The following is a 12500-nucleotide window of genomic DNA, read 5'->3' as shown; positions in this document are numbered from 1 at the left end:
TCTTTTTTCCCTTTATTCATCTCTTCCTTTCCACAGTGCTTTTATTTTTAAGTGGGTTTAAATGAACACTATTTCCAAAGCTCAAATCTTGACTCAAAACGTCACCAGCTCGACAGGCCAGTCAACCTCCCCGGTGTGCAGTTCATTCATAGCATAGCAGTTCAAAATAGTCTTGTAACTGCTTTGGATTTGATGGGAACAAAGAACAATATTATGAAGCTCTTATGATTTCCTGCATATTAAAATATAGGTGAGATGTGAACAATTCTAAATATTCGGTACTTTTTATAAAGATAATGGTGAGTTGTTTGGGTAAATTCAGCTGTGGATTGAACTTTTGATATGAATAGAGCCATTACATCAGATGTCTGGAAGTGGAGGCAGGACTATGGTGCTTGATCCATAGTGGAGGATGCTGTAGGTGTAGATTTAGATATGAATAGTAAGAAGGTGACCAAGGATGTGGAAGGAAGTGACTCAGCATCAAACACTCCCAGCCATATAATCAAAACTGTATTTATTTTTAAAACGTCAAGTGCTTTTTCACCGCAGACATTTTGACTTGTCATAGTAGGAAAAGCACAGGTGTTACTTATAACTCTATTCAGGTGTCCCATAAGCCATGACAGTGTGACAGTGAGCCATCATGCACAGGCCCTGACCCTGAAACTGAAGCAGCTAAATGGAATTCAGCCGTCATTCATTTTATTATTTACATCTGTGCCTTTTCTACTGTGACACGTCAAAATGTCTCCTGTGAAAAAGGCACATTTGTGTACATAACTACTTCAATAGATAAGTTAGAAACCAAAATTTTGCATCCTGTAGCCCTAATGGAGGATAAAGTTAGCGGTTCATGTTTGTTAATTTTGCATCAGTTCATCAGCAGCGATGCAGTGTTCACTTCCTCCACCAATGAAGTGCAGAAAGACATCTGATTTTGTGGCTCTCGCTGGTTTCATCTGCACAAAAAACACGAATGAAACCTGTAAGCTCTGTCCTACATGGTGCCGTTTGACACGCCATACTGATGAAGAAAACTTTGCTTTTCTTAGCTTTCTTCTCCCTCGCTGTCTTTCATCCATGATCTCCATACTGTACAGCACAGACAGATTCAGTACTGGCTTTGTAGGAGTCGCTACAGGACATGAAGCTGCCGTGGTGCTTTGGGCTTTTGTGTTTTTTATCAATTTGCTTGAAATCTATGTTTTTTCCACTTGTATTAACAGCCAACTGAATGTCTTCAAGGATTTTCACGTTTCCTAGCAACAGTGAAATATTCAGACGCAACCGTCTATATGCTGTGGAGGGATGGAAGAGGTGCTGTTCAACACAGCAGTGGGTTAGCTGGTAATTAGCCCATGTGTATATTTAGTGGGTCAATAGTGTCCTTTAGGGGAAGCATCCGCTGCACTGTAGGGACCCTCTGTGCCTCTGGAGAGGGAGGTGTGTGGTTGTAGGTGTTGGGGCACCTATGCATTCTAACTGTAACAGCTCAGGAAGAGGGAAGGAGAAATGACTTCACATCTAAAATTTTAGACTTAGCACTTGGCAACAGTTTGCACTCACCTTCTTCACTCAGGTGTGTGTTTGTGTATGTCTTACTCTGCGACCTATTTGTCCGTCTGGGGCAGGGTATCGCTTCCCCAGAGCTCAGGGGAGAAAGGGAATTCCTCTGCAAGGTCAAACACACACACACACACACACACACACACACACTTGGAGTGAAGTGAGTGTTTGGGTGTGTGTTGCCTCTTGGGTTTACATGGTTGTGTTTGTTTGTCAGTCACATAGTTCTCGCAGAACTAAATGCAGGGTGCTTGTGTGCATGCAGCGTGGTGTAATGTAGTGTACAATTAGATGCATTTATATCTGAGTAAAGATAATTCATTTATTATTATCTGAATAATCCAAACACAATGTGAGAGAAATAGTGTTTACGGCCTGCATGTTTACATGTCTTTCAATGAAAGGTCAAATCATCAGTAAGACCTGGCGGGCTGTGTATACTACAGCTCCTCTGTCTCTTGTGAGGGTATCAGTAGTTTGAGACGAATCAGAGCCATTACTGTCTTACATGATGTTTATGGATTGTTTGTGTGCTCGCTACCTGAACCAGATCTCGGCTCCTAATGTTATATTCCACTGATCTGTCTCTCTGACCTTTGACCCCCTCAGCTTTGGTTTCTTAAATTGTTTGTGATGATTGATATTATGCCAACTAAATGTCTTCACTGTACATGTACAGTAGCTGAGCTATTCTCACACAAAGTCACAATATGGTGATGATCATAATAATTTCCAAGTGACAAGCAGGGCTGAGCTGAACAGAGCAACATTTGCCACAATTTCATGTCCAAACATGAATATTGTTCATTAAAATACCTGCTTGTTTATTGCTGCTGTTGGACAATTAGTTGTAGACGACCTGCAAATGTTTAGAGCCTCATTAGCATTTGACATTGTGACATTTGTTCCTCTTGGTTTCTATTCTGCCTTGTCATGGGTGAAAAAAGGAAGTTAGGTGCTACATCAATATATTTATAGATATATTTTTCAGTTCTGTTAACACAGTAAGATGGATAGACAGTGCTTTCTGATGCAAAGAAAATACTTTACAGACTAAAGGTACATGCAGGTCCTGCAGAAGGAGGCAGGTGTGCTGGATGGAGAACTAACCCTAAAAAAATTCTGATTCTGATTTAACATATTTCAGAAAGCAGCAGCTTGTGGTTGCATGTATGCCCAAGAAGGATGTGGTGTAGATAGTTGTGTTGTCAGAGTTTCAGACATGATCTGATGTTTAGATCTACTGACAGGCCCACCAATGTGATGCATATAACTTATATTTCCTGCCAGAACTAACATAAATGTTGAATTACCTTGTTTGATTTCAGTCATATTTTAATTCTCCATTACACACTAATCAATATCTGCTGAGAACAAGCTGTACAGTTAACAGTTTAAGTTTTCATGGTAGAAAAAAAGGTGTCAAAACATTCACAGACACTTGCAGCATAATCCACCACTCTGCTGTCCATCTGCATGCAAGTATCTATCAAATCTGTTGTAACTCAACATAAATACAAAGCTGACCACAGCCACAATTCTACTTCAACTCTAAACAGCCGCATTTGAAGCCTATAGGAGGTGAGTTATTACTAAATATTTTAAACATTTTCAAACCCAGCTGTTTGAATGTGGTTTGCACAATCTGTTACTGCAAATCCAAGCAGCAAGGCAGGCTCGTGTATTTGTGTACAGTATTACTGGTCAAAGCAGCTCACTGCCTCACTGTTGTTGTAGCTGTAAACAGTAAACTGTAATTTCTCAGTGGGATTCTGCTGTTTAGTTTTACATACAGTACAAAGAGTGTAGGACTCGAAGGGTGGCAGCAGCTTGTATTATGTAATGTTTCATTTCTAAAAAGTGTGTGTGAGTTTTTAGAATATTTCATACTTCTTGGTGTTTGGGATTTATGTGTGTGTGCACGTGCTTCATGTTCTGTTTAATGAGCTGCTGAGCACTTATTTCCTTAATGGCTGTTTGTGCAGAACTGTGTGCAGTCTACTGCTTCCACATGGTTGATTTTGTGTGTGTGTTTATGCATGCATTCCTAAATGAGTGTGTTAATAATGAGTTGGGTTTCAGTGTGTAACAGGCTGTCGAGTGTCCTCCACTGTCTCCTCATGGACTTAATGGAAAAATTATCCCTTTAGAGAGCTTGAGAGGGACGGAGGGGGGACTGAGTGGCAGGAAGTGTGAGAAATATGGCAAATAGGGAAAATCGGATGGAGAATAAAATTTGAGATGCATGAAAAGATGGAAAAGAAGGATGGTGAGGTGAGAGGGAGAGGCGAAGGAAGACAGAGAGAAAAAGTGGGGGTGGAATTCATAGAGGGAAGAGGGAGAGACAAAAGGGGGGGAATGTGAGTGGGAAGGACGTAGGAAGGAGAGGAGGATTACATGTGAATTCCTTGAAAGTTCCAATAAAAGTAGCTCATAGCAAGTGCAGGGAAAAACAGAGGGATGAAAGACATGTTCCATGTCCTTCAAGAGCAATAACAAAAAAGTGTTGTTTTCTCTTGTAACGTAAAATGTGTGTAATGTGAAACACTGTATAGAGAACATAACGTACAGTATATAGCAAGAGAATATAGGGAAGAGAGAGAGCGAGGCTTGAAAAAAGAGGAATCGATGAAAGGAGAGATTGAGGAAGGATAAATTAGGGCAGAAATAGAAGACATGTATGCTCTGTAAGTTCTCCATAATATATTCAATCCTCCGTTCTATTCAACATCCTAAATATAATCCTTTTATGGTGCATATGAGGTCTTGTTGTGCTGTAACATGCTGATGATGTCATCAAGACAAATCTTTTTTTGCGCTCTGTTTGATTTAAAAGAATTCGATCATGTTCTTGATCAAGAGGGCTGCACAAAACTCAAGTGGTATGTTGCTGCAGGCAGAGGACAATCACATATATTTAAACAAATGGAATAAATTAAACAAGGCAGATGGTTGAAAATGAATGAGAAAGGTATGCTGGGATGACACTCGAGCAGAGAGGTGGTGGGTGAGATTTTTCCGCCAGGCAGAGGAGATAATGGACAGGGAAGAAGAGGTAGAAAAGAGGCGAGAGAGAGAGAGAGAGAGAGAGAAGAAGAGGGAGAGATAAAATGGTGTAGGCATGGAGTGTAGATTGCACCTAAAACAAGCCCATAAAGGTGTTGTTTGCTGCAGCTATTAGCACTCTACAAAAGGAAGGTTTTATGTGTTTATAAAAAGCCCTGATCAAGAGCTCTATTCAAGCTTCCCGTTGACTGATGGCATCTTTTGCGTTCAGGGTTTAATCGGGTGTCTCTTGCTTTCACCAGCAACCATCAAGCTGCTGTTGGGCACGGAGCCCACAGTTCCTCTGGATTCACATAATACGTTTTCTGCCCTTTCATGAGCCTATTCATGATCAAATGAGTTAGTGCAACATTTGCAAACATCGGTGTCTGTTGGCGGTGCCGAACGCTGCTCAGGTGCTCCTGCAACTACAACCTGTGTGGGCGGAAGGTCTCCGGATCCAAAACCTGCCTCCTACACACACATACACACACATGCACACGCACATGTACGCACACGCACAAATGCGCGCACAAAAACAAAACGGGTATTCATGCACAAACACATTAAACGCAGAAACACACACACACACACACACACACACACACACACACAGCGCTGATGTTGATGTATCATTGAGATCCTGAAGCAAAAGGAAACGGATAAAAACATATCTGACTTTGTCATCCAGTCTTTTGTTTTTCCACTTCCTCTGTGCTCTTTGTTTCCCGATTTCTTTTGACCTACCGCTCTCTCCTTTATCTCTCTATCTCACGCCCTCTTTCTTTTCTGTTTCTGCCTCTCTTACTCACCTTCTCCCCTTGTTGTCCATCTTTCTGTTCTGTCCCAATTTCTCTCCAGCTTTATATCCCTATCTCTGCCCATTATTCCGTCTTCTTATGCTTCATTGTTCTGTATTTCTCAATATTCTGTCTTTCTCCTTCCTTGTTCATTTTAGTTCCCCCTCTCTCCTCCTTCCACCATTCCTCCAGCTCCCCACTTCTCCCTCCACCACTTTCTGCATCTCCCCCTCTTTCTCTCTAGTGGCTGTGTGTTGGAAGCTGTGGGCTTTGATGCTTTTATAAATAGCCCAAGTGTTCCACTGAGAGTACCACCAAATGGGATGGATGGATGGATGGATACATGGATGGGGGAGTGGAGAGGGGGACGGAGGAGGAGGGAGGGCTGAGTGTGTAGGTGTTAAGGGAGAACATTGAAAAGCGTGAGGAAAAAAAAGAAAGGATTAAAAAGCGACAGAGGTTTTTATTGAGATAACAGAAAACATTGATCAGAGAATAAAGATGTGAAACTGGAGTTCTCAATCCTGCAACCCTCAGAAATGCCTGCGGTTCAAGAAGCTGGTTTAAATACTGTATATTTAAAGATTTTTAAATAATTATCTTATGTGAAATAAATACCTACTACCGCACCAGATGCCTTCGTGTATACGTTCTTGTTAAAGAAGAACTCACATTTCCACCATTGTCTTCCTGCAACAACTCACCTCTCGTGAGACTTCTCCTTGAGCGAGACTTCTGTTTCTGGTTTAACAAAACGGGTCTTACTCTTTAACAAAAAGGTCCATCTCTGTAGGGATCCTTTCCATAACACAAAAACAAGCACTTTTACTGGACGTACTTTTCACAGCTGCAGTTGCCCTCAAGGATTATGTTGCATTGCAGCCTGTTTCATGGCTGCCGGCTGAGGCGATCTACTGGACCAATTCCAAAACTTTTGGTAACTGTTAGTCATTTAGACCCCCAAATTTGTAAAAAAAAAAAAAAAAATCATTCTGAGGGGGACACAAATGTCGGGACAAAATTTGACATCCATCCCATCACTCAAAACCACAAATGTCAATGGTGCTAGAGGAAATGTCAGTCGGTAGGATTCATCATGTTGGGACCATGAATGTCTGAGATATTTCTATCAGGACCAAAGTGGTGGACCAACCAACCAACCACCAAGCCACTAGCATGGCTAAAAATACCAACATCAGTATTGGCTTTCAAAAAACCCGTGTCAAATCCTTACGCTCTTAGCAAAACCTTTTTGAAATGTTGTTCTGTTGTTGATGCGTTCTGCGAGCTCTTTAAGTCTGTCTCCTGATTAGACAGTGAAGCACTGACCTCGTCCAAACTGTTTGCCAAGGACCTCATTTTCATGTTGAGTTCATGTTATAAAACACCATCGTGCAGTCTTTCATGCCACGCCACTGTAGTGCGTACAACAACTCTGATAGTGAGCCTCTGTCGGCTTATTGATAGGGCCAAAAATATTGCAGCATTATAGTGTATTGATTTTTCCTACATTCCCCTGGTGCTTTTCAGACACAACACACTTGCATCCCTAAGCAGCTTGTGCTCATGGCACACAACAACATAATATGAATCATATGTTTTAGGTGGGAAGGCTAACTCTGATTATTACTGGTGGAGGAGACGCTGCTGTGTAGGTTTTATTGAGATGAATTTTGAGTTTTGTTCTGCTTCTGCTCTGTTTGAAGCTCCACATTAGAGCAGTAGCTGATGGTGTGCAGCATAAATGTGATGCAAGACACACCAAAATTTGAAAAGAGGAATTCAATAAGTGGAGTTTCAGGTCAAATTTGTGGTCAAAACAAATTTAATTAATTCAGGCAAAATTTTACAGTTTAACCGAGGAGAGTTAAGATAACTGCAATTGAAAATGCAACGAACAAATTCATTACTACATAGACAGAGAGGCACAAATATTAAGGACTATGGCCGCAAGGATTAAACAGGTTGGTCTTTTTGATTTTTAGCTGATCATGTTTTAACTAAACGTGTAAACTGAGACTCTGTAATGGCTTTGTCTATAGTAACAGTTTTTCCGACAGTCATTGTACAGTAACGCCCAGTGTGTTTCCTCCTATAACTGCTTCCTCTTCTCAGTTTAATGTGGGGGGTGTTAAAGAGCTGTCGTGTGTGTGTGCGTGCATCTTTCAGTGTGTGTCTAATGGGAGAGACTGTGCATATGTGTGTGTGTCTTGTTCAGTATACTTAAACAGAAAAGTGAGTGAGAGAGTAAAGCAGCCGACCTTAAAACAGGAGTTCTCACTGTTTCTGTTTTATCACCCGTCAATAGTGGCTACCTGATGCGTCTGTGTGTGTGTCTGTTATTCCACAGGTGTGTGTGCGTGATAAAGTCTAATTTTAGTGAAGGCCATCTCCTTTTGCTCTGATCTACTTTCACACATCTAAAGACTCTGATCACTTAGTGTGTGTTTGTTTGTGTGTGTGTGTGTGTGCTTGTACTCTCTTTCAGTCACAGATTGACAGACTATCTCCTCCAGGGCTTGGTTGTCCTTGCTGCTGACATTTGCGGCAATAGTACACCCGTTGCCACAGTGACACCTTGGAGACATATCGGGACGTATCAGACAGCCAATGTGGGTCAAGCTTGTTTGACATCACAGCTTACACACACACACACACACACACACAAAGAATGGACACCAGCGACCAGTAACTAAATTTAGCTTCTTCCTCCTCAGATTAATGAAGTAAGCAAAATGTCACACAACTCACCTGAGGATATTATCGCAACTATGTCACATGTTCTATCAAATCTGATGAACTTGAAAACGAGAGTCTAAGAGTCAACCATGCTGCTGTGAGGCTGCATTAGTTTTGCAAGTTTTTGGGCACAAACTACTGGACAGATTAACATTTTGACACTATATAGAAAGTGGAGGGATCACCAAAGTGAATTCATCCTGAGGGGAACATGAATGTCTGAACTACATTTCATACACATCCATGGAATAGTTGATGAGACATTCAATGGTTACTGTGCCATCAACAACAAATGCTGCTGTTGTAGAAAGGATTGAAGGAATCCAGGAGGAAGAACACACTCAATTCTTTCTCTGTTCATTACAAGCTCGGCCCACAGCAATCAGACGCTCTTCTCACCAGAAAAAAACCTTAAATATGGCTTCTTCTTTTTCTGACCATACTGTCTTCACTCTCCATGTTGTCTTTTAACCTTGAGGGCGATCTCCCTGTGACAGTGACAAAGTAGCTTCAGTTGCCTGAACTTAACCAGAGGAGTGACAGATCAGAAACCCCTCCTTTGCGCCATTTTTGGAACAGTCATGAGAGTAATAGTGAAAGGCACTCACAAAAGACCTATTTAGTAATTTAGGTAATCCGCCTGCAGCTGACTTACTGTAAACTACAGTCTCTTGCTTTAGTTTACCTCTGTTTGTCAGATAGAGGTAACACCTCTTTAGTGTTCCAAAGATCGTGGTATTACAAAACATTTAATAGGTGCTAACTCATTGTGAATCTGTGTCAGTCCCAGAGAGTACCGTTGTCTATACTTAACTCTGTCAATAGCTGCCTCCCTACAGCACAGAGGCGAAATGGTTCATTCTGCCTGTGGCTGCTGTATTGGTGGCCGCCACCAGCCGCTCTGACGGGTAACCAGGCGCCATTGAAGCCCCTGTGAGCAGAACGTTTCTGACTTTTATTGCACTGGATGAATCATTCGTAGACTGCTAAAATAGCTTCGATAACCTGACATATGACTAATGTCAGGTAAAAAGCAGAGTGTAAACAGACATTTACAACAAGGTGATTGGGTGTTAACAGCTAACAGCTCTGAAGAGTACCTGAAGAAAGTTTTTAGTGAACATACTAACATGATACCTAATGTAGGTATTGGTAAATCTTCACTTTCTCAAACTCATGTGTTGTTTCCTTTAGCACCTTTAAGCTAAGACAATGATTGTTGTGAGAAATGGATGTTATGGTGTCATGACTTTATGTGGTTTTACTCCTTTTAAAGAAAAGCTCATGTAACAATGTTTATGTTGGACGGATGCTGCACCATCACCTTGTATCTTGTGATGCTGTTTATGCCATCAATGTCATTTTAAACACCATTACCTAAATAAAGAGAGAAAGATGTGGCATTAAACACAAATTAAACAGACACACAACAGTGAGTACACACAAAAATGTAGTAAATGAAAGTACATTAGGCCAGGTTTGTGAAGCCAAAGGTGTGTTTCTAACTCCGTTCCACCCGCATTACTCTCACCATAATAACATCATATGCCTCCTCTGCTCGTCCTTTCTTTAATTGTTCACTTTCCCACCACGCGTCTCCTACATGATCACTGTCACAGGATCTTTGCACCGCTTTGTATTTGCTGATTGTAATGCTGGTGATCTACAAATTGAACCTGATCAGTTGCACTCGGGGCAAGTTGACTCGACGATGAGATGAGTTAAATGTCTAAAACGTGAATCACGGTGTGTAGGTGGGACCGTCCACCTGGATTACTAACTGCTGCGGGAGAGATGCTGCTGTTGTGGGTTTCAAAATGTACTATGATATAATTTCTAGGACAAAAGGTCACAGAGTTTGTTGGTGGACAACATTTCACAGACTGAATCCTAAAGTTTGGAGTAAACTCTACGCATGGTTGGGAAGATGCTGCTCTGTCTTTACCCAGGCATCTGTAGTGGATCTGTTTTTTTCGACATGTTTATAGTGATTTTACTGTTTTTGCAGTAAGTTTATGACGTGTTTAACCTACACGCGTACCTATGTGTGTTTCCAGACTTAACACAGTGGTTCTGCTCGGATCACTACAGTAAGGACTCACTCCAAGTTTGGGCTTTCTGTCTGTGATGTGCGTGCGTCTGCGTGGTATGTGTCTGTTTGTGTGCACATCTTCTTATACGAATGGCAACATCTAAATCTAAATAAGGAGTACAGTTTCAGAGTGGCTCCATTTCCGTGTGTGTGTGGGTCTAAGTTGTGTGTGTTGTCTGATGGGGACCAGCTAACTATGTCACTGTTGCTCCTGAGATACTTAAACCCATTCGTCTATGGATGGTAACCTAGCAACAGGGACACGAGCAGACAGGAGTGCAGTGATCTCAGACCTCTTTTTTTCTGTCTCTCCTTCCATCTGTATGTCTCTGTCTTTATTTGACTTTCTGCTCTTGTTTTTCTCTCTCATCTGTCACCTGTCCCTTCTTCCTCTTTCTCTCTCTTCCGGCAGTCTGTCTCTCTCTATACCTTTTTTATTGTTTCCTGTCCATTTCCTGTCAGTTTACAAATTTTAATATTGTTGAGTTTGAGACTTTATGTGCTAAAGCTAGTAGGCTTAAATATCACCCACCTACGGTATCTGCTATCTTCAGTTTGCCATCGTCATTGTCTTTCGTCTTCCTCATAGATGACTGTAAACAACCTCTATAACCATAATGGGGGGTTTCCTGTCACGCCATTAAAACCCATTTGAATTTGAAATAATGACAGAGGGACAGACGGAAAACAGGAGCAAACAAGACTATTTTTGTTTATGTTTTGTGTGTGTGTTTGTGTGTCTGCACATGTAAAAAGGATAACAGGCAGCCAGGCAGCACTGGTCTGTTGCCAAGCATTGAGCGAGTTGTTGTAGTCTACGTCCTGCCTTGCCCTCAAAAACACACACGCGCTCACACACATAAGCTCTTGCTGTCTTTGTTAATGTTCTCCCGCTCCTAACTCAATCTCAGATTCAAAGTCACAGCGCACACACACACACACGCACACACACATACACAGCCTCCCACTTGTTATTTGGCCATGGAGTTATAATTGTAACTGTAAAACTTTATTTATTAAAATAATACTTATCATGCTTTTACTGTTGTTGGTTTTTTGGCTTTCTGTTTCAGTAATACTGGTAAGTACAACAAGTCAGCGTCATACTGTCCTGTTTCGTACTTTTATTAAAAAACGGTGGAGAACCAAAAGCTGTAAAGTCACGGCTACAGAGATAAAATGTGCTCATGCTGTAGGGTGTGAAACAACATGGTAAATATGGCTAAACACAACTGACACATTTTACATCCTCAGGTTTAAAACATGACTACACACATGGACTCTGGAATTAGTATCTGGCCTCATTACCCGGACAGCTTTCACGGTTTTAAGGTATCATCATACAGGTTAAGAGTTTAGGATAAGAGTAAAAGACGATGAGCATCAGTGGCTTCACAGGTAGAGCAGATTGTCCACTAATAGCAGGGTTGGCGGTTCAACTACGAGCTCCTCCTGTCCACATGTTGACGTGTCAGGTCAACCCGTTAGTTAACCGGTTATGTTAGTGTCTTGCATGGTAGGTCACTGCCTTCTGTGTGTGTGTGTGTGTGTGTGTGTGTGTGTGTGTGTGTGTGTGTGTGTGTGTGTGTGTGTGTGTGTGTGTGTGTGTGTGTGTGAATGAGAAGGAAATTTGTAAAGCACTTTGGATGGAAGTACTAAATACAATACAGTCCATTTGCAGTGCTTAATGAATCACTTACTGTGGTCCACAGGATGTTAGAGAAACACCACACACTCGCTGTTTAGATGAGCAAACATAGTAGACACTTTCACAAAGTGGACTATTGTTTGCATCACTGTTGTGTTGTATTGTTGATGTTAGATCGTACTGTAGCACAACAGTTGAGAGTCTTTCAAACCCTCCAGTCAGTGCCATCCAGTACAACACCACCACCAGAGACTACAGCCTCAAAAATTAGCCAAGACTTGAATCCACACGTCTCTGACACCAAAAGATTGAATTTCTAAGTTGTCCATATCTTTCTAGAACATTATCACACATTATCATATCAGACTTGTGGTATTGCGCCAACATTTATTTTTCATTTTCATATAATGGACGCTAGCATCTTTACAACATGTATTTAGTTCATTATTTGGTATTCAAACCTGTTAGTCTCATAGGCTCTCTTGTTAATATCTGCAGCTCTTCACTCTCACCCCTCTGTCCTCTCTCTCCCACTCTCTCTCCCTCATCCTCTTCATACCACATCTCTCTCTCTGAATTAATGAGTAAATCAGTAGATTAGATAAAA

General features: G+C 41.4%; 1 protein-coding gene across 2 annotated transcripts in view; it reads left to right on the top strand.

Moving 5' to 3' along the window:
* LOC139300638 (protein kinase C beta type) overlaps window positions 1-12500 on the top strand; it is a 74558-nt gene that overhangs the window by 2231 nt on the left and 59827 nt on the right. The gene's annotated exons all lie outside the window — the stretch shown is intronic.

Source organism: Enoplosus armatus, chromosome 17 (assembly GCF_043641665.1).
Source record: "Enoplosus armatus isolate fEnoArm2 chromosome 17, fEnoArm2.hap1, whole genome shotgun sequence".
Taxonomy (NCBI): Eukaryota; Metazoa; Chordata; class Actinopteri; order Centrarchiformes; family Enoplosidae; genus Enoplosus; species Enoplosus armatus.
The sequence above is the reverse complement of the archived record's forward strand: the minus strand, read 5'-3'. Positions and strand labels throughout refer to the sequence as shown.